We start from the raw sequence: 22,487 nt of genomic DNA, 5'->3' as shown, positions 1-22,487 counted from the left end.
GATCAACCAAAAAACTTGTATGCATGCATATGAGCATAACCAATGGACACAGACAGGAGAGGGGGTGAGGGCATTCGGTGGGGGTGGGGGTGGCTGGGGAGAGGTCAATGGAAGGAAAAAGAAGACTTACGTAATACTTTAAACAATAAAGAATTTAAATTAAAAGAAAGAACACATTAGATAATAGGTATATACAGAACATTCCATCCAAAGTACCAGAATACATATTTTTTCAAGTGTACGTTGAACATTGTCCAAGATAAAGTATATGTTAGGCCACAAAACAGTTCTTAACATATTTAAGAAGATTGGGATTATATCAAGCATTTTCCCACCCACAATGGTATGACACTAGAAATCAATTACAATAAAAAAAACTGAAAACTTTAGAAGTATGTGGAGATTAAACGAGTTGCTACTGAAGAACCAATGGGTCAAAGAAGAAATTTAAAAATCAATTATATAATTCCTCAAGAAAAATGAAAATGGGAACACAATATACCAAAACTTGTGGATACAGCAAAAGCAATTCTAAGAGAAAAGTTCATAGGGATAAATGCCTACTTCAAGAAACAAGAAAATTGCAAATAAACAATCTAACTTTACACCTCAAAGAACTAGCAAGAGAAGAAGAAAAAAAGCCCAAAGTTATTTGAAGGAATAAAATAACAAAGATCAGAGTGAAAATAAAGAAATAGAGACTAAAAATACTAAGAAGAATTCTATAAAGCTAAGAACTAGTTCTTTGAAAATATAAACAAAATGGACAAATCTTTATCTGGGCTTAGCAAGAAAGAAAGAATGAACTGAAAATCAGAAATGAAACAGAAGAAGTTACAACTGATACCACAAAAAATGCAAAGAATCGTAAGAAATACTATGAGCAATTATACACCAACAAATGGGACAATCTAGAAAAAATAGATAAATCCCTAGAAACATACAACCTTCCAGGACTGAATCATGAAAAACTGGAAAATCTGAACAAACCAATTACTAGTAAGGAGATTAAATTGGTAATTAAAAAACCTTGTAAAAAATAAAAGTCCAGGACAAGACAGATTCACTGGTGAATTCTATCAAATATTCAAAGAATAATACCAATCCTTCTCAAACTCTTCCAAAGAATAGAAGAGGAAGAAACACTTCCAAACTTATTTTACAAGGCCAGCATTACCCAGATATTAAAACCTGACAAGAATACTACAAGAAAAAAAATTACATGCCAATATCCCTGATGAACATAGATACAAAACCCTTAAGAATATTTTAGCAAACCAAATTCAACAATACATTAAAAAGATCATATACCATAATCAAACGGGATTTATTCTGGGTATGCAAGGATGGTTCAACATCCACAGATCAATCAATGTGTCACATCATATTGACAAATGAATGATGAAAATCATATAATCATCTCAATAGATGCAGAAAAAGCATTTGACAAAATTCAACATCCATGTATAATAAAAGCTCTCAAAAAAGTAGGCATAGAGGGAACATACTTTAACATAATAATCATATATGAAAAGCCAATAGCTAATATCATTTGCAATGGTGAAAAGATGAACACCTTACCTCTATGATTAGGAACAAGAGAAGAATGCCCACTGCTTCTGAAGTGAAAATAATAAACTGGTTGATGATAATGATGATGATGGCAATGATGATAATCCTACCTAATAATAGACAAATATGCAAATTGACCACACCTTTGCTACGCCCAAGCCACGCCCACCAGCCAAACCACACCCACCACCCAATCAGGACGAGTATGCAAATTACCCCAACAAAGATGGTGGCTAATTTGCATATCAAGACAGCGTAGAAAGAAGCCAAGAGCTGCAGAAGGGAGCAAAGCTGCGGAGAAGCAAGCAAGCCGGGGGGAGGAGAAGGGAGGAGCTGAGGCGGGGCCAGGGGAGAAGGAAGGAGAGCGGGCGGGCTGGCGGGAAAAGCAGCGGGGCTGGCGGAGAAGGAGGGGTGGGGGACAAGAGAGGAGAGCAGGCGGGGCGGGGTAGAGTGCAGCAGGAAACCCTATTGCAGGATTTTTCCTGCAACGGGAACGCTAGTAATGATAATCTAATCTAATAATAGACAAATATGCAAATTGACCGCACCTTCGCTACACCCAAGCCACACCCACCAGCCAAGCCACGCCCACCATCCAATCAGGACGAATATGCAAATTACCCCAACAAAGATGGCGGCTAATTTGCATATCACAACAGCGTAGAAAGAAGCCAAGAGCTGCAGAAGGGACCAAAGCTGCAGAGAAGCAAGCAAGCCGGGGGGAGGAGAAGGGAGGAGTGGAGGCGGGGCCGGGGGAGAAGGAAGTTGAGCAGGCAGGGCTGGGGGAGGAGGGGCGGGGCCGGGAGAGAAGGGAGGAGCGGAGGCGGGGCCAGGGGAGAAGGGAGGAGCGGAGGCGGGGCCGGGGGAGAAGGGAGGAGCGGAGGCGGGGCCAGGGGAGAAGGAAGGAGAGTGGGCTGGCGGAGAAGGCGGGGCGGGGGAGGCGGGGCTGGGGGAGAAGGGAAAAGCAGGCGGGCTGGCAGAGAAGGCGGGCCGGGGGAGAAGGGAGGAGCGGAGGCGGGGCCAGGGAAGAAGGAAGGAGAGCGGGCTGGCGGAGAAGTTAGAAAAGCAGGGGGGCTGGCGGAGATCGCGGGGCGGGAGACAAGGGAGGAGAGCAGGCAGGGTGGGGTAGAGTGCAGCAGGAAACCCTATTGCAGGATTTTTCCTGCAATGGGAACGCTAGTAATACTACTACTACTACTACTAATAATAATAATAATTTATTTCTGCATTGATCTTGAGCTACTTATTTGAATTTTCTAAATTCAGCAGGACTATTGCTTCCTTAGGCAGGGACACATGGTCTTGTGGGTATTTTTGCACACATGATTAGTATGCAACCTATATGGGCTTCAAACAGAACAATCCATGGCTGCCCAGGGCTCTGGGTACGTGAGGTTGTTCCTCTCCATCTTAGACTTTAGAGAGTGTGATACTAGAATATTTATGGCTGAGCCTTGACTAGCATGGGCACTTTCTGACCCTTCCACTTACATTGCATCCTCCAGTGAAATTCATTTGCATCATGGCAAATGGTATTCATGCAAATGGCTTGTTGACAGGCTTGGACCAAATTTGCCCCCAAGAGAAGGTGGTTTCTGAAGTTTTGCTATCCACAGATGTGGATGAAATCAAAGCATCTAGGGCTGGAGGGAATGATCCCCAAATACATTTTCCAATTTGTATTTTTCACCTGGACACAGTACCTCAGATGCAGATCCCCAGGGCAAAAGGGTTCCAGATTTCTCCAGAGGTGAGGAAGATCCTTGGAGAAAGGCACAGGGGGTGGGGGATTAGAGTTGCCTCTACACACACACACACACACACACACACACACACACACACACACACACTCTTCAGATAGATAGATAGATAGATAGATAGATAGATAGATAGATAGGCAGACAGACTTCAGGTTCCACCTCTGTTCTGCCTGCCCCAAATGCTTCTAAGATGTTTCCTTTTATGTTTATCTTCCTGCTCCTGCAGTTTCCTCTCTGTGTGAAGTTTGTCTAGCCCCGACTGCTTTTTGAGCATAAAACTCTGTGTATACAAAGATGGAGATATAGTTATTGGTGGGCTTCCCTCCCTTTATATATTTCTCATACAGTGGGATCAATAAGCCTGGTAAGTATGTCATTTTCTAGGCAAGTGTTTTCCTTCATTTGCTTTCTGCCTGAATATTATGATGAATGGTGACCAGGGGATCTGTGGGTGTATAGACCAAGGCTCTCTGCATCACCTGTCTTGTCCTTCCACCTGCACCCTCACCTCCCTAGACAGTGCATAATTTATTTTGTCTCTTCCCATTGACTTGTTTTATTTCAAAGCAGGAACAGAGTTATTCTGTCTTCTTACTTTTAGTTCCCAGTTTTCAGGGCTGGGAACTTAGTGAAATAGCATTCTCCACCAAGGTACTCACCACCCTGCCCATCCTCCTGCCTTAGCTGCCTCAGTGTCAGGGCCAGTGATGTCCTTTAGAAACACAGTCCATTGGTATGAGTTAAGTGCTGAGAAGCTGCAGCAAAGTGTCCCTATATCATATTCCTTTACATTTCTAGATGTTCATCTGCTTATGTTTTTATTCTTTGACTAGTAGCCTTGCACATGAATCTGTGCACCAATAGCTCACCAATAGCTCACTGCCATCCTCCAGTAGCTTCCCCCGCCCCCTCTCCCTCGACCCCCTCCTCATAGCTTGCTGCCCTGCCCCCTCCTGTAGCTCTCCACCACCACTTGTAGCTCGCTGCCCCACCATACTGCTGATCAGTGATCCAGTCATTACACGATCGGTTGTTACGCTTCACAGCTTAACGACCATTTGCATATTACATCTTTATTATATAGGATGATTCCCACATTTACCTGTCTTCTTAATTTTCATAATTTCTCAAAATGTATTTGTTGAGAGAACCAAGATGGCAGCATAGGTAAACACCTGTACTTGCTGCCTCTCACAACCACATCAAAATTACAACTAAAAGACAGAACAACTATCTTCCAGAACTGTGGGAAAGCTGGCTGAGTGGAAGTTCTACAACTAGAAGTAAAGAAGAAAGCGCATTGAGACTGGTAGGAGGTGTGGAGGCGCGGAATGGGCTGGCAACCAGGTGCGCTGCTTTTTTTAATCAGGAGGGAGATACAAGCTCCTGATTGCTCTGAACTCCAGTTCTGGGCAAGACTCTGGGGACCCATTCACATACGGGGAGAAACTGGACTGTCTGGCATCGGGATGGAACACAAGGGTGGCTTTCTTTCAGACTCGCAGTGGTCATTGTTCCTGTGCCGGGACCTCTCCAGTGCAGGGCTGACTGGCAGCCATTGCTGTTTGCTCTGCCCTGGTGATTCCCTGAGACCTCACCTCATCCAACTTACAACCCCACCCAAGCTGTGAGCAGCGGCTTTGCATATGAATGGCCTGTCCTTTCTCAGCCTAAAACCTGTCAAACAGGAAGCAGCTGGGTCAGGGGAGCCCCAAAGCTACCAAAAGAAGGCCCAAGGCCCAGAAGCAGCAGCAGCCTGCCTTGCTTCCCAGCTAGGCTTCATCTGGGCACTTCCAAACCCAATACAAAGAGAAAGAATCTGCAGATGTCTCTGTAGCTTCTGCTGGGCGGCCCCAGGCAGTGGCTGACTTTGCACCTCCTTGGAGATCCAAGAGACAGTGTACTCAGTGGTCAGTGTGAGACCATACCAGATTACAACTCTTCACATCCATAAGTGACACACTCAAAGGGCAGACTCAGTGAGCACAAAAGCCCGACTGAAGCAAGTCCTGCCTCATAAGGGTGTCTCCTGCACAGCAGCTCTTCCATTGTAGACACAGCTGGTCCTCACAGCCAATTGGCCTGGAGGTCAATTCCTCCCAGTGATACCAACAGCAATCAAGGCTTAACTACAACAAGACTATGCACACAGCCCACAAAGGGGTGCACCAAGAGTGTACACCTCAGGTAATTGGGAAGGCTGAGCCACTGGGTCCTATAGGACACCTACCACACAAGGCCACTCTATCAACACAGGGAAGCAGCCAAAATGCGGAGACAAAGAAACATGTCACAAATGAAAGAAATGGATGAAAGCAAAATGTTAAATATAGAGTTCAAAATCACAGTTATAAGGTTACTCAAGAATCTTCTAGAAACCTCTGAGGAACTTAGTGAGACCTTCAAGGATCTTAGTGAGAATGCCAAAAAAATAGAAAAGGACCATTCAGAAATTAAGCATACACTGACTGAAATAAAGAATAATATACAGAGATTCAACAGTAGACTAGATGATTCCAAGAATCGAGTCAAAGGTTTGAAATACGAGGAAGCAAAAAAACACCCAACCAGAAGAGCAAAAAGAAAAAAGAATCCAAAAATATAAAGATAGTGTAAGGAGCCTCTGGGACAACTTCAAGTGTACCAACATCCGAATTATGGGGGTGTCAGAAGAAGAGAGAGAGCAAGATACTGAAAACCTATTTGAAGAAATAATGACAGAAAACTTCCCCCACCTGGTGAAAGAAATAGACTTACAAGTCCAGGAAGCTCAGAGAACACCAAACAATAGGAATCCAAAGAGGACCACACCAAGACACATCATAGTTAAAATGCCAAGGGCAAAAGACAAAGAGAGAATCTTAAAAGCAGCAAGAGAAAAACAGTTAATTACCTACAAGGGAGTACCCGTACAGCAGTCAGCTGATTTCTCAACAGAAACTATGCAGGCCAGAAGAGATTGGCAAGAAATATTCAAAGTGATGAATAGCAAGAACCTACAACCAAGATTACTCTACCCAGCAAAGCTATCATTTAGAATTGAAGGTCAGATAGAGAGCTTCACAGACAAGAAGAAGATAAAGGCGTTCATCACCACCAAACCAGTATTATATGAAATGCTGAAGGGAATTCTTTAAGAAGAGGAAGAAGAAGAAAAAGGTAAAGATAAAAAATTATGAACAACCAAGTGACAACAAATACATATCTATCAACAAGTGAATCTAAAAATCAAATGAATAAAAAATCTGATGAACAGAACAAACTGGTGAATGTAATAGAATCAGGGGCATGGAAAGGGAGTGGACCTACAATTCTCGGGGGGAAGGGGGTATAGGGGTGTGGGAAGAGATTGGAGAAAAATTTACACCTGGAGTGGAGTGGGAACTGGGTGGAGGGGAGCCATGGGGTGGGGGGAAAAAGAGGAACATCTGTAATAATCTGAAAAATAAAGATTTAAAAAATGTATTTGTCATATTATTATTAATATTTAATATATACACTCAAATTCTGACAAATGCTGCTGGATGTTATTTCTTAGCCAGCGTCAGGGCTACAGGACTTGGGGATGGTTCAGCCAGGAAAAGTCTGGCCTGAATGTCCTAGAGGCAAAATGCAAGTTTAACTCTCTCTTCCAGCAGCATCAGGCATTCTGGATGGTGGAGAGAGAATTTGTTTTTCACGATAGGATGAAGAGCTAAATGCTCATCTTCTTGCCCTCTGCTTTTCACTCGCAGACACGTGCACTGGAAACCCTGTTAAAAGTACATAGTTGCAATTACAGGAGGTTTTCATGACAGGGCTGACTTTTCCACTAAGTACTGGGGGCCCGTTGCCCACAAGACTTTCGGGGCCATGAGAATGTTTTAATTACAGTTATTAATACTTTATATGTTGACAGAGGTAACTAGACTTATCGTGGTGATTTACTATGTATAAATATCAAATCACTATGTCATATAATTGAAACTAACATGATATTGTAAATCAAGTATACTTCAATAAAAATAACAAAATCAGAAGGAAAGGAAAAATAACTTTTGGACAAAGAAAATGTTTTAATATATAGCATTAATATATTTGTCTTTGTACCAATACAGTTATAAAATATAAGTTTTAATATTTTGGGGGGCAAAAGAAGCCCACAAAGGCAAAAGGCCCTCAGGCCCAACAAAGTCATAATGTGACCCTGATCTGACTCTTCACTTTTCTGCTTACAAATGTGAACATATAACACAAGTGGGGTTATCTGTCTGCATGCCTATTTAACCTTTCTGTAACATAAAAATATATCATGAATACGTTTCTATATAAGTGAGTATCTACTTATCCTTAACTAATGTCTGCTCTTAACTAATGCTATCGCTGTCCTTAACTAATGATAATTTTTTGCCTATATACTCTTTATTATATTCTTAAGGCTAGCATAATTTTAGCATAACACTAATGTTTGGGTTTTTAATTGGTTTCTATTTTTGTTACTATAATTAGGAAAATAATAAGCAGACTCATAGACAAATGGGGTATAAGCAATTTTGAAGATTTAATAGCAGAGGATTTTCTACAATTGAGGAGCTATCAACTCACAGTTGAAAAATCTCTATGAATCCTAACAGACGAGTAAAGAGAGTACATCATAGGAAAAGTTCTGAAAACCACAGACAATGTCTTCAAAGTAGCCAGAGAAGGGAAAAGAGTGCTTTCAAATCAACAATGACTAGACAGCTAACTTCTCAAGAAAAACAATTTAAGACAATGGAATGAAAAGTTTAAAGTGTTGAAAGAAACCTACTAACCTAGAATTCCATACCCAGCATTAATTTGCAAAAATGGTGGGGAAATAAAAATTTTTTTCAGAAAAACAAAAGCTGTGAGATTTCATTACTAGGTTACAATAAATGAAACAATTTATAAAGGTAGTTGTTTTTTTTTTCAGAGAGAAGAAGGAAGAACAATCAGAGAAGTAAGTAAGAACAACCAAAAAAGGTAAATATGGCTCTGCTTGCATAGCTCAGTAATTGAACGTTGTGTCAACCTACAAACTAGGAAATCACAGTTTAATTGCTGGTCAGGGCACATGCCCAGGTTGCAGGCTCAGTCCGCAGTGTGGGGCATGCAGGAGGAAGCTGATCAGTGATTCTCTCTCATCATTGATGTTTCTATCTCTCTCTCCCTCTCCCTTCTGAAATCAATTTAAAAATATATTTTTAAAAAGGTAAATATAAATAACTTATGAAACTGTAATGTCTGGTGGGTTTTTAATATGGAGAGAATTAAAGTATAAAACACAATGTCATATGAATCAATATATAAGAGTTAAAATATCTAAGGTCTTTAGACTTTCTGGGAAGAGTGAAAGTGCCAACATAAACTCTGATATATTAAAGACGTGCATTGTAACTTAAGGTTAACCACTAAAAGAATAGTAAAATTTCAAGCTAAGATAGGGAAAGGAGGGAATAAAAAGTTAATCTAAAAAAAAAAACTTCATGTAGAAGGGAAAATTTAAGTCTGAAATAGGCAGGACAAAGAAAATACACTTAGTAAGATGTAGAGATAAACCCAAATATATTAGTAGTTACACTAAATATTAATGGACTAACTGTTCCAATCAAAAAGTAAAGATCATTAAACTAAATAAAAAACAAAATCCAACTGTTTGCTATTAACAGCCGCCACACCTAAACATGAGGATACATATGTCACATGTGTCGACAAGGATAGGAAAAGATAAACATGCAAACACTCAAAGAAAGCTGGCATAGCTGTGGGTTTTTTTTTGTGTGTGTATGTTTTTTGTTTGGATAAAGTATACTTTAAGGCAAAAGAGCCTTATTAGAGATAAAGAGAGGCACTTCAGAAAGATTCAATTCATGAGAAAGACACAGTTCTAAATGTTAATGCACCTAATAGCATAGCCTCAAAGTACATTAAACCAATATGCACAAAAGGTGAATAGACATTTGAACAAGGAGGGTATTCAAATGGATTATAAGAGAAGGTAGGTATTCAACACCATTAGTTATTAGGGAAATACAAATTTAAGCTGTATTGAGATGCCACTACACACTCATCAGAAGGGTGAAAAGTGAAGGCTGAAAATTACAGGTGTTGTTGGCAACTAAAATTCTTATGTAATTGCTGGAAGGAGTAAACACATGGAAAATATCTACTAAAGCTAAACACATGTCTGTCCCAGAACCTATTAACTCCACTGATTGGCATAGGCCAGGAGAAATGTGTATATGTATTATTCATCAAAAGTCATGTTTATAAGGATGCTTATGGCAGGATTTTTCACAATAGCCCCGGGGAATAGGGAGAATACAATAAAATAAGCATTGCTAAGAGAGTCACTCAAAACCACGTCAGGAGAAAGTGGGGCCTGTGCACACCTGTGCCTCAGTTCTCAGAGCTGCTGCTACGTTGTTGACCTGCTGCTAAACTCAGCTCAATGCCCAGCCATAAACAGCCTAGAACAACTGCTGTAAAAAAATAAAAAAGTGGACACATATGGACTTTACTTCCTCCTTGTAGTTTTCACCTCTCCCATTTGCATTTTGGAACTAATCATTCCCTCTTAACCCAGCCAGGATCATTCATAATGGAACTACACTTGTAAATATCTTCTCTATAAAACCCTGTCTTTCTTTGTTCTCTTCAGAGCACAATTTGATAGCTACTTGAATTTGTGACTTCCGGAATGCAATTATTTTTGCTCAGATAAATGCTTTTATTCTTTGTTATGGCCCAAACCTCTGTTTTGGTTAACCTCCCAAACTGGAGACAATTCAAATGTCCATCAGTAGTAGCATGGATAAATAAATTGTGCTAAACTTTTACAATGAAAGTTCACATAGCAATCAAAATAATGAACTACTGCTATGTGCAGCAATAAGAATGGAGCTCACAGACATAACATTAAGCAAAAGAAGCCAGACACAAAAGAATATATTCTGTACTAGTAGCCCTGCGCACGAATCCGTGCACCAGTAGCTCTCTGCGGGGCCTGGCCACTCCGCGCCCGCTGCCCAGAGGCTCTCTGTGGCCCAGAGGCCCATCCTCGGCCGGGCGCGGAACGCTTGCCTTGTCACCGTGGCAACGAAACAAGCATTCCGCCAGGCCGCTCATGCTGCCTGGTCTCAGCGGCCATCCCCCCGGGACTGGGGGATTCCGGCGGGGCTGAGAGGACTGGGTGCCGCCATCTTGTGGCTATGGGCTCTGCCATCTTTGTGACGGAGTGATGGTTAATTTGCATATTATTACCCTTTTATTAGATAGGATGATTGCATTTATATACATTTCAGGAACAGGCAAAACTTAATGTTATTACACTCAGTCAGAAAGTTAGCCTGGGAGAGGGGCAGCATACTGACTTGGAAGGGCATGAGGAAGCCTGAAATGCTGGAAAAGGAATAGATCTTGATTTGGATTGTGTGGGTATATACATAAAATTCATTAAAATGTATATGTAAGTTTTATGTATTTTATGTATGTTATATCTTAAGAAAAATCACATAGATCAAAAGCTGATAGAACTACTTGCAAGGATAAATAGACAAAACTACAATTATATAAAGACTAGAAGCCCAGTGCACAAATTCGTGCATGGGTGGGGTCTGGCCAGCCCGGCCCCAATCGGGGCGGATTGGGACCAGGCCTATAAGGAGGAGGAGATGGCGGGAGGTTGGCCAGTGGGCCCCGCCCCTGATTGGGGTGGGGGGTGCTGATTGGGGTCGGGGCCAGCCGTGGGGAGGGGCTGTGGGTGTTGGCTGGCTGGCCCTGCCCCCGAATGGGGTTGGGGGGGCTGATCGGGGATCAGTGGCTGGGGAAGGGGCCGTGGGAGGTTGGCCAGCCAGCCCTACGCCCGATTGGTGTGTGTGGGGGCAATCGGGGGTGGAGCTGGCAGGGGGAGGGGACTCGGGCAATCGGGGGTGGGGCCAGCTAAGGGGAGCGGCTGCAGGCAGTTGGCTGGCTGGCCCTGCCCCTGATCGGGGTGGGGGGGCTGATCTGGAGTGGGGCCAGGCAGGGGGAAGGGCTGCAGGAGGTTGGCTGGTTGGCCCTGCACCCTATTGAGGTGAGGGTGGAGTGATTAGGGGTGGGGCTGGATGGGGGGAGGGGCTGAAGGCTGATTGGGGTGGTGAGGGCCCATTGGGGGCAGGGCTGGCCAGGGGTAGGGGCTGCAGGAGGTTGGCTGGCCAGCCCCACCCCCCAATCGGGCTGGTTTGCTGGCCACAGTGGGTGTCATAGCAACCGGTCATTCTGGTCATTACAGCATTCTGGTTGCTGGCTTTTTATATGTACAAGAGTAGGCCTTCCTTCCCCTGGCTGCCGACACCGGCCTCCCTCCAGCACCCAGGACTCGGCTTCCCTTGAAGCCCCTGCTCCACCCAGAAGGCCATCCAGTCTAATTAGCATATTACACTTCTATTATTATAGACTAGGAGCCCAGCGTGCAATTCGAAATCACATGGCGCCGCCCACCCTCGAGTCTCCGGTCCAGCCCTGCCTCGCTCCCCAGTCCCTGCAGCAGCCGCGGCCACTGCCAGTCCGGCCCTGCCTCCCTCTCTGGCCCTTGAAGCAGCCGCGGCCGCTGCTGATCAGGCCCTCCCCCAGCGCAGGTGCGTGGAGGCCCCTGCTGCCTTGCCCCTGACGCTGCGCATGCAGCCTCCTCCTGTCCGGTCGACCTGTTATGGCGTCCCAGTTAATTAGCATATTTCTCTATTATATATAGATATTTGACACATCTGTCTCAGTAACTGATAGAACAAGCCCATTTTATTTTTTTAATTATTTAATTTAATTTAATATTATTATTTTTTAATCCTCATCTGAGGATATTTTTCCATTGATTTTCAGAGAGAGGGAAAGACAGAGAGAAATATTGATGTGAGAGAAACACATCGATTGGTTGCCTCCTGAACAAGCCCAGACAAGAGTCCAGGCCGGGGAGGAGCCTGCAATCTAGGTACGTGACCTTGACCAGAATCAAACCTGGGATCTTTCGGTCTGCAGACTGATGCTCTATACACTGAGCCAAACCAGCTAGGGCAACAAGCCAATTTTAGAAATCAGGAAAATAGAATATTAGAATGGCATGATCAGCAAATGTGACCTGGTGGACACACAAGGAACACTGAACCTAAAAACTGAAAACATGTTTTCTCTTTAAACTCACATTGAACATTACAAATCCAGCCACCTGATGGTCCACAAAGCAGGTCTCAACAACTTAAAGACTGAAATAATTTAGAGCATCTTTGGCTGTACGGCAAATAGGTAGAGATCAATTTAAAATGATAATTAGAACATTTCATGTATTTGGAAATTAAGAAACTTTAAATAGCTCACTGGCCAGCAAATAAGCAATCACATGGATGGGAATTGGAAAACATGTTTTTAAATGAGTTATAATAAAAACACTTGTTGAAACTTTTGAGATAGAGCTAATACCATGCTTAGAGAGAAGTTTATATTCTTAAATGCATGTATTAGAAAAGAAGAAAGATTAAATAATTGAATATCATATCACAGAACTAGACAGCAAACTTAATCCCTTTAGTCTTTACCAGTTCTCTACCTTTTCTGTTCACTTGCTCTCACTGTGATCTATGCGTTCCTTAGGTTCAGGGAGCATGTCTATTCTTGGTATCCCCATTGCTTATTAAAGTACTTTGCACATGGTTGATACTTGTTTGAACTGAACTGAACTGAGCTCAGAGTTAGTGCCTTAGGGTTGTTGGAAACCGGGGATCTCATATTAAAGCACTTACAAAAGTCATGCCGGTGATGTGATGTGTGAGGCCAACAGGATGAGGAAGGTAGCAAACTGGGGAGCAAGTGCCCCATTTCCAGGAAAGATTGCTGCTGTTGGCCCTGTTGATTGTTGCCATGGGAGAATGCTGGCATGGGATGGCTAGTCTCCTCCATCTACCTAATAAAAGAGTAACATGTTAATTGACGGTACCTTTGCGACGCCCACCCACCAATCAGGAGTGAATATGCAAATTAACCCAACAAAGATGGAGGTTTCATTTGCATACGCAGGCTCTGAGTGGCCGGGGGCGGGGCGGGACGCTTGCGTCATCACCATGGTGACAACGCAGGCGTTCTGCACCACTCCAGCCGCTCCGGGCCTCTGGGCAGCGTGGGAAGGCGGATAGGCAGCTCTGGGCCGGAGATGAAAGGCGGCTCCGACCAGAGCGAAAGCGGTGCCGGCAGCCAGGGGAAGAAAGGCCCATTCTTGCACGAATCTTCATGCATCGGGCTTCTAGTTTGTTTATAAGAAGGCAGAAATTTAGATTTTGATGTGAAAGCTCCATTTTTAAAAAATTTTAAATAATTTTTATTGATTTCAGACAGGAAGGGAGAGGGAGAGAGAGATAGAAACATCAATGATGAGAGAGAATCAGTGATTGGCAGCCTCCTGCACGTCCTCCGACGAGGGATGGAGCTAACAGCCCAGGCATGTGCCCCTACCGAGAATTGAACCATGACCTCCTGGTTCATACATAGGTCAATGCTCAATCACTAAGCCACGCCGGCCAGCTAAAATATCCATTTTTAAAATGTCGGAAATAAATTAATTTTTTAAAAAAATACAGCTAGTGCCAAACCAAACTATATGGTCCTATGGCTGCCTGTTTGAAACCTCGAGTTTTACTTCACACCTTAAGAGATGGGAATGTATGTTACGTCTAAATGTGTATTTCATGTCTAAATGCCCTAGCCCAGTGGTCGGCAAACTCATTAGTCAACAGAGCTAAATATCAACAGTACAACGATTGAAATTTTTTTTGAGAGCCAAATTTTTTAAACTTAAACTTCTTCTAACGCCACTTCTTCAAAATAGACTCGCCCAGGCCGTGGTATTTTGTGGAAGAGCCACACTCAAGGGGCCAAAGAGCCGCATGTGGCTCATGAGCCACAGTTTGTCGACCACGGCCCTAGGCAATAGACTCTTGAGCATCAAGAATATTTCACCTGAAGAAAAGAATAGTGGCTTCTTCCTAATTAGATTTTTGGGTCATACCTGTAAGAGGTTTGAGGGTTTATAAAGCCTTCTTTGTCGCTGTTTGCTAGTACCCCACCTGAATCAGACATGTTCCCAACGATTTTTTCCCTCCTTTTGTTGTAATATTCTTAATAACGCATTCTGATTTTTTCCTCTGTTTTGTGCACATGCAATTATGACACTTTAAAAATAGGAGAGCATGGGGTTTCAAAAAAAAAATAATCTTTTGGGAGGGTGAGCAAATGGAAAGGCCGCCTTTAATTTTGTTAACATCCCAGTTACATGGTGGCAACCCTTGTGATGATTTCAATGCCTGGCAGTGCAAAACCTGGTTTTTGTTCCAGGGACCGGGACCAAGCCTGACTGACTCGACCCTTGCTCAACCGAGGAAGAGTTGATTGAAAAGCTCATGTTTTCCACTGGCCAGCAGAGGTCACTATTTCAAGGTCGTTAGAGGGAAAATATCTACAGTTTACAGGACTTCTCTTTTTGCCTGGAGGTTTTATTCATGGTACTGGTGGGAGATTTTTTTATTCATACCTTTTGGTATTTTCCAATGTTCTCTAAAAATCAGTTATTTTTATAGATTATGTTTAAAAGTGTTGATGGCTTCAGTGGGCTTCTGTAGATCATTGCTTATGGAAAGATAACACAGCCATTTACTGAGCTCCCAAGAGGTGCCGGGCTCGGCGCTCGGCACTCTACACACATTATCTTTAATAGCCACCTGTCTTCCAGGCTGTTGTGAAGTTTACCTCAGTTTTCTGGAAGAGGAGCTGGAGGCGAGAAGTGAGATGCGAGTGGAGATGGGAATCAGATGCAGGGAGATCTATCTTCAGAGCTGGTTCTTAAGTTTTTTGCAGAGCTGTATGTTTTCCCAAATAAAAAATATTTTAGCAGTTTGAAACAACAATCACTTGAAATGTAGAGAGACTTATATAAAAATTACATATAATTTCTAAAATCCTCACCTGAGGATGTGTGTGTGTGTGTGTGTGTGTGTGTGTGTGTGTGTGTGTGTTTATTTTAGAGAAAGAGAAAGGGAAAGAAAGAGAAACATCGATGTGAGAGAGAAACATCAATCAGTTGCCTCCTACACATGCCCCAATAGGGGGATCAAACCGCAACCTAGGTATGTGCCCTGAGCGGAAATCAAACCTGTAACCTTTTGGTGTGTGGGACGACGCTCCAACCAACTGAGCCACCAGACCAGGGCAAGAGAAGTATATAGTTTTGAATGAAACCTTAGAAATAGCTTGCTGGTTTTCCTTTTTACAAATTTCAGCCTGTTATTTGCTAGAAGAAGATAGACTTGACTTCTTGGTCTTCTTTGAAAATGGGAACTGTGATGTTCTCTCAGGCTTTGCTCCTTCTCCACATGCAAACAAATATTAATAATATAGTATTTCCAAAATGTGTCAAGATTAAGACCTATTTATGCAAAGGTTTACTGAAAAGATTTCTTATTTAAGTTTACTTGTCCAACTGAGAACTTCCTAACTTTGAAAAGAAATAGACTGTCTGCAAATGAAAAGATAAACCTGTTTTAGTGCACTTTTATTTGTTCACTAGAGGCCTGGTGCACGGAAATTCGTGCACTCGGGGGGGGGGGGGGATCCCTCAGCCTGGCCTCCCTCTGTGAGAGGCAACCCACAGGCTGATCAGGGGATGGCACCAGCTGGTGAGTGGCCTGACCTGGCCCCCCCCTTACCCCCACCGATAGCCCCTCCATCACCGCTGGTTGCTGCCACCTCCTTGATCCCCAATCGCTGTCTCCTCCCTCTGCCTACTGGCACCCGCCTTGGCTGCCCTGGCGCTGCCTGCTTGCTGGCCCCACCCCTTGCTGTTGGGTCATTTGCATATTAGGCTTTTATTATATAGGATGTTTTAAATAGCCAGAATGTTTCATAAAGCTGGAGCGTTTTGAGAGGACAGCTGTGTTCAGCACTAGGCAATCAGTGATCAGTTTGGCACCCTCCACCAACCCAGGTTCTCACTAAAGGGGTCATGTGAGAAGAGTAAGAAAAGGCTTTGTCTCTTTTGGGTCGCTATGAAAGGACATTTGGCATGGCATAGTGACGTCTATCATTCTTCTTTTGAATTTTTCAATCTTCTGTGGTTGCTATTAGCTATACCCCATATTACCCTTTTAGATCTTCTTAATTAACTATAAGACAAAGCTGGTTTACTGTTGTTATCAACACATATTTAACACATGTTCACAGGGATTGTAAGTAGCTCAGAGTAGTAAAACTGCCTCTGGCGGGGAGAGAGACAATGAATCTAAGTACACATTATGTGATGGTAAGTACTCTGAAGGAGAAGTAGATAAGCGGGTGGGACTCTATTTTAGAGAGGGTGGTCAGGAAAGACCTTCCTGATAAGGTGAGGTTTGGCCAGAGGCCGGAATGAGGTATGGGAGAGAATATGTGGATATTTGGGGAAGAATTCCAAAAAAGCAGGACTCTGAGACCAGAGGGAGCATGTCTGGTAGTCAAGGGATAGCGAAGTGGGCAGAGTGGCTGGGAACAATGGGTGGCGGGAATACTGTGTGGTAGCAGTGAAGGTGGTGAGAAATGGACAGGTCTGCGGCCATTATTAAAGGACGACTTGATGAGAATTACAGGTGGGATGGTTGTGGCGTTTGAAAGAAAACAAGTCATTAATATTGACTCCAATTCGGCCTGAACAGTTGGTGGAATGAAGTTGCCATTTACTGAGATAGGAAAGGAACAGTAATATGGGAGTGGGATTGGGTAGTGAGATGAGTTAGTTATGTTTGGCTGAATATAACTGGAAAAATACAAAATAATAATGGCCTAAGTAATGTAGAAATTTATTTATTTATATTTTATAAAAAAAGACTAAAATATGAACTGTCTCGCCCTCACCAGTTTGGCTCAGTGGACTGAAGGTCAGCCCACAGACTGAAGAGTCCCAGGTTCGATTCCGGTCAAGGGCATGTACTTGGGTTGCAGGCTCGATCCTAACTGGGCACATGCAGGAGGCAACCAATCAATGTGTGTGTCTCTCTCTACCTCTCTCCCTCCTTTCCACTGTCTCTAAAAATCAATGGGAAAATATCCTCAGGTGAGGATTAACAAAAACAAAACAAAACACACAAACAAAATGTTGTCTCAAGGTGACTCCCTGAGGTTATCAGGGATTCAGGCTCATTCTAGCCCCAAGGTGTGGTCTTTATCCTCAGGACCCACCTGGGTACCTGAACTAGAGCCATCATATTTGCATTCCAGGTGACAGAGGAAGAAAAAAAAGGAGAATAGAGTACCCACTTCCTTTTAGGGAGACTTCCTAAAAGTCCACACACTTACTTACCCTTGCATCTTACTGGCTGAAGTGTAGTTATATGGCCACATCTGGCTGCAAGGAAGTCTGAGAAATGGCTTTTCTTTTCTTTTTTTTTTTTTGAGAAATGGCTTTTCAAGGTTGTGTGTAACCCCTAAATAAAATTGGGTTCTGTTACGAAGGTTTTGAATGAATATTAAAATAAGCCACCAGCTCTGTTCCTGAGAGTTTGGAGTTTAATTTTGGAAGAACGTTCTAATCTTATCTCCGGTACTATCTAGCTGTGTGACGGAGCTGACATTCCACATCACTAAACTTCTATTTCAACAGCAAATTAAAAGATTTGGACCGAAATATTTTTAGGTCCCCTCCTAACTGTAACATTTCATGAGTCTTTGAGTTTGTCATATAGTAAGGTAAATATAAGTCTTAGAAAAAATAAAAAGTATTAGAAGAAAAATATTATGCAAGAAGATGACTATCAAATGTCTTAAAATTGTTTTTTTGTAATTGAAAGATTAACTTCAAATTTATTCATGAATGCAGTTCCTTTCTTCAATTTTCAGAATGCTTTCTGCATATGGGTATTGATGATTTTAATATGTGCCTGAAAAGAAGCATATGAATTTCATAGTACTAATATGTATTGGATAAACTTGATATTTAATTTATAGTAAGAAAATTTTAATAAAAATCTAAATAATCAACTATTTCATTACTTAACTCTATATACACATTTGTGATGTTACGGAAGAAATGATGCTTACAGAAGACAGGAGAAAAACCAAGCAATGCCCAGAGAAATGGAGTTATACCATTTATTACACCAGCAGGCCCAGAGGGAGATGTCTCCCAAATTTCTGAGCAAAAATATGGAGGAAGCTTTCCCTATTTATATCTTTCCACCCTCTTTGTCTCCTAAATAAGGGTTTTTCTGGACCTTATGTTGGATGACTAGCCTACAAGGTCAGACAGCCAAGTTTATCTTCCCTATTATTCAAGCAGCTAGAAAGCAAAGTTAATTTACAGAGTAAGGGGCCATCTAAAAATAATAGAGTTGACTCACAGAATAAGGAGTCATCTAATAGCATAGAATTTCAAACAGTAGTTTTTTACAAAAATAGGGATTAGCCTTCTGATTCTCCCCCCTCCCCCCCCCATTCCCCATTCCACAAGCTTTTTAGCTTTGTGGTATAACAATTATGGGATGTTATGGTGAACAGGGGTGGTGACCACTCTGTAACTGCTTCCTGCTGATAAGGGGCGATGACTAAAGGGTTAGCATCCCATTTTCTTTTTCTCAGAGGGGTTTGTGGGGAATTCTTCTGGTTTTCAGGACTATTTGAAGTTTAAAGGCATCTAGGCAGGATGAGATAAAGTGAGTCAAAAGATTTAGAAGACATGGTCCTAAGGTTGTGGCTATGAGTAGTGTTAACAGTGGTCTTGTCAATGGGAGAAGCCATTTTCAGACCCCCTGCCCCCATGTAGCCCAGGACTTGGATAACTTCTGTCCCCTTTTTTGAAGCTCGATTAGCTAGTTTCTTGGCCCCATCCCTCATAATACTAGACTGGTTAAAACAGTACTCTTCCTCAAGGAACAGGCACAGTCCTTCTTTCTCTGCTGTGAGAAGGTCTCCTTAGCCTTCTTTTGTTTCCTTGCTGTGTAAGAAGCAGTAAATTCACGGTGCTTTTGTGTCCCAGCAAGGGCAGATGAGTTCTTCTGGCACTAGCCTTGGGTCCCGGCGGCACTCATAAAAAATAAAATAAAAATTATTAGAAAGATAAAAACAATGATTATCCAGAAATATCAGAGCATATTGCCTTTAGGTGAAGATAAGAAGGAAAGATTAGTGTAAGGGAGAATTCAGCAGGGTGTTATCTGAATTCCTTGGAGCAGGTTGATCAGCGAGATCCAGTGTCTTCTTGAGAGTGATCCGCAGGGGGTGTTTCTGGTCAGAGGTCACCTTCTACTCAGGCTGGGCGTCACTTGGCTGGTGGGCTGCCCTTACCTGGGAGTGGTAGATCCAGGTGTTCAGTCCTACAACCTTGAGAGCTGTGGGGGTGGTTAGTATGACTGGATAGGGTCCCTTCTAAATTGGCTTAAGGGGCTCCTTTTTCTAATCTTTTGCCCAAACCTGGTCTCCAGGTTTATAAGGACGTACAGCTGTTCCTAGAGAGATGTGTAACTGGTTAGTAACCCATCTGTGGACCTCAAAGACAGTTTGTCCAAGTCTTTGTAGTTGCTTCTGGATTTCTAAGTTTCCTATTTCCCCCAAATCTCCCTTTGGCCGAATTAAGGAAGGGGGTCTGGTATATAGAATTTCAAAGGGAGATAAAAACTACCCTGGCCCTCGGGGAATAGCATACCTGCAGTACAAGAGGCAAGATATCTGTCCAGGGTAAGGTTGTCTCTTGGCATAGCTTAGCATAGCCTGCTTTAGAGTCCGGTTCATGCGCTATACTTTCCCTGAACTCTGAGGCCTGTAAGCTGTATGTAGGTTCCATTTAATTCTTAAAGCCTTGGCTACCTGTTATACTATTTCTGCTGCAAAGTCTGGGCCATTATCGGACCCTATGGTCAGAAACATTCTATACCACAGAATTGTCCTTCAGCAATGCCTTTGTGATTTCTCTTGCCTTTTCCGTGCGAGTGGGATATGCCTCAAACTACCCTGAAAAGGTACAAATAAAGACCAGTAGGTATCTATTTCCTGTGGTAGGCCCTATTTCTGTAAAATCTACTTCTAAGTCCTCAAAGGGAGCTTGCCCACAGTGCTGAACTCCTATCGGTCCTGCGGGACCCTGTTTAGCATTGTTCTGCTGAGAAACTGAGGCACACAAGGAGGGAAGACGGGCAATCTCCATAGTATCTGCCTAACAAAGCTTCTAGGGCAGTCTTCCCTAAATGAGTAAGTTCATGCTACTGGAGAACTACCTTATAGGCTAACTGTTCTGGGACATGGATCCTATGATCTGGGAGTACCCACTAACCTTCCTTCGTTCTCTTGCTCCCTTCTTGCTGGGCCCATTCCTCTTCCTGAGGAGTGTATTTTGGAGGTTCGGGTAATTCAAGGGCCAACATGATCCATGATGGTGCTACTTGTTCTTTAGCAGCCTGCTTGGCCACAGCATCAGCACGTTGGTTTCCTTCTGACACTGAGTCTTTCCCTTTCTGGTGATCTTTGCAATGGATGACGGCTATTTCCTTGGGCTCCCAAACTGCTTCTAGTAACTTTGAGATCTCATTCTTTCCTTTTCATCCAGCTTCCCTCCTAGCTTCTATTAGGGGAACAACAGAATGAGGTACTTTTACATTTAAATTTTGCCCCAGGGTAAGCTTATCTGCTTCTTTGACTAATAATGCCTTGGCTGCAAGGGCCATGAGACACGGGGGCCACCCGGAGGCAACCGGGTGAATCTGCTTGGAGAGATAGGCTGCTGGTCTTTGCCAGGGTCCAAACTCCTGGGTTAGAACTCCTAGGGCTACCCTGCTGTTCTCATGAATGAAGAGGTTAAAGTCCCGTGTCACATCTGGTAGCCCTAGTGCTGGGGCCTTTATGGTGATGAAGGCTTTCTCCTGCTCAGGACCCCAGTTGATGGGTGTCTTTTCTTCCCCTTTTAAAGCTTCATAGAGAGGCCTAGCCAGTTCTGAAAACCCTGGGATCCAGATTTGACAAAACTCTGCTGCCCCAGGAATTCCAGAATCTGCCGCTGGGTGCTAGGGGATGGCACATACTACCTGCTTTCTTTCAGTCCCTAGCCTTCATTTCCCTTGGGTTATTATAAAGCCTAGATACTTGACTTCTTTCTGATAAATCTATGCCTCTTTCTTAGACACCCTGTAATCTGTTTCAGTTAACAGTCTCAGGAGGGCTTGTGTTCCTGCAAATCCTTCTAGCTTCTGTAATTTTCTCCTTATATCAGGCTGGGCTTGGCCTGTAAAAGCTGTAATTACCATAGTTTGAATTTCTGGGGCCTTAGGGTTAAAGGGGGTGTAGATCTGGTATGTCTCACATAGTCTCTCATAGAACGCCGCTGGACCTTCATCAGGCTTCTGGAAAACCTCAGAGATGTTAGCCATGTTAGTGGGCTTCTTGGCTCAGGCCCTGATCCCCTGGAGGAAAGCCAGCTGATATCCTTCTAGCCTGGTTCTTCCGTCTTCTGAGTTCGGGGACCAATTGGGTTCCTCATCAGGGAAGGCCTCCCTTGCCCATCTGTCTGTATCTAATATTCCTGCCGGGGCCTGGGTCTGGAGCCACTTCCGAGCCTCTGTTACTATTCTCATGCGCTCCTCAGTGTTACAGAATGCAAATAGGAGCTGCTTACAATCCACCCAGGTGGGCTTCTGGGTCTGGAAGATCATTTCTAGGAGGTCTACCATGGCCTGAGGTTTTTCAGAATAAGCTGGGGTGTGATGTTTCCAACTCAGGATGTCACTGGTGGTAAAGGGCTGATAATAATAGACCCTCATGTAAGGTCCCATCTTTGCCAAGTACTTGGGTTCCCTGAATCTCCCTGAGAGGCATCTGATGTGCCGGTTGTGGTTTGGGCCCTTGATTGGCTGAACGCAAGGGCAGCCCAACTGGCTCTGGAGAGCCCGGTTTAGGAGAGACAGAGGGGGGCGGTGTTTCCAGACTTTCCGGACCTTCCATGTCAGAATGGGGGGCGGGGGGCGCTTGGTGCTGCCTGTTAAATCAGCAGAGTGGCACCCCCCTGAGGCCTATCTGGCGCCCCAGGCCCCAAATCCGGTCCACTCACCAGAGGCCAAAAGGCCAGTGTGTTTGGCCTTGTTCACAGTCAGGGAACCAGTGGTGTTACGGAAGAAATAATGCTTACAG

The 22,487-nt window shown here is 43.4% G+C and overlaps 1 pseudogene across 1 annotated transcript in view; it reads right to left on the bottom strand.

Moving 5' to 3' along the window:
- The window catches only part of LOC307104063 (actin-like protein 9), a 37,856-nt pseudogene extending 16,126 nt beyond the window's left edge, over window positions 1–21,730 (bottom strand). The window contains exon 1 of the transcript in view: window positions 21,605–21,730. The product of the transcript in view is annotated as an actin-like protein 9 (transcript). The remainder of the gene's footprint in view (window positions 1–21,604) is intronic.
- Between the last annotated feature and the right edge of the window lie 757 nt (window positions 21,731–22,487).

Source organism: Cnephaeus nilssonii (assembly GCF_951640355.1).
Source record: "Cnephaeus nilssonii genome assembly, chromosome: 8".
Lineage (NCBI taxonomy): Eukaryota > Metazoa > Chordata > Mammalia > Chiroptera > Vespertilionidae > Cnephaeus > Cnephaeus nilssonii.
The sequence above is the reverse complement of the archived record's forward strand: the minus strand, read 5'-3'. Positions and strand labels throughout refer to the sequence as shown.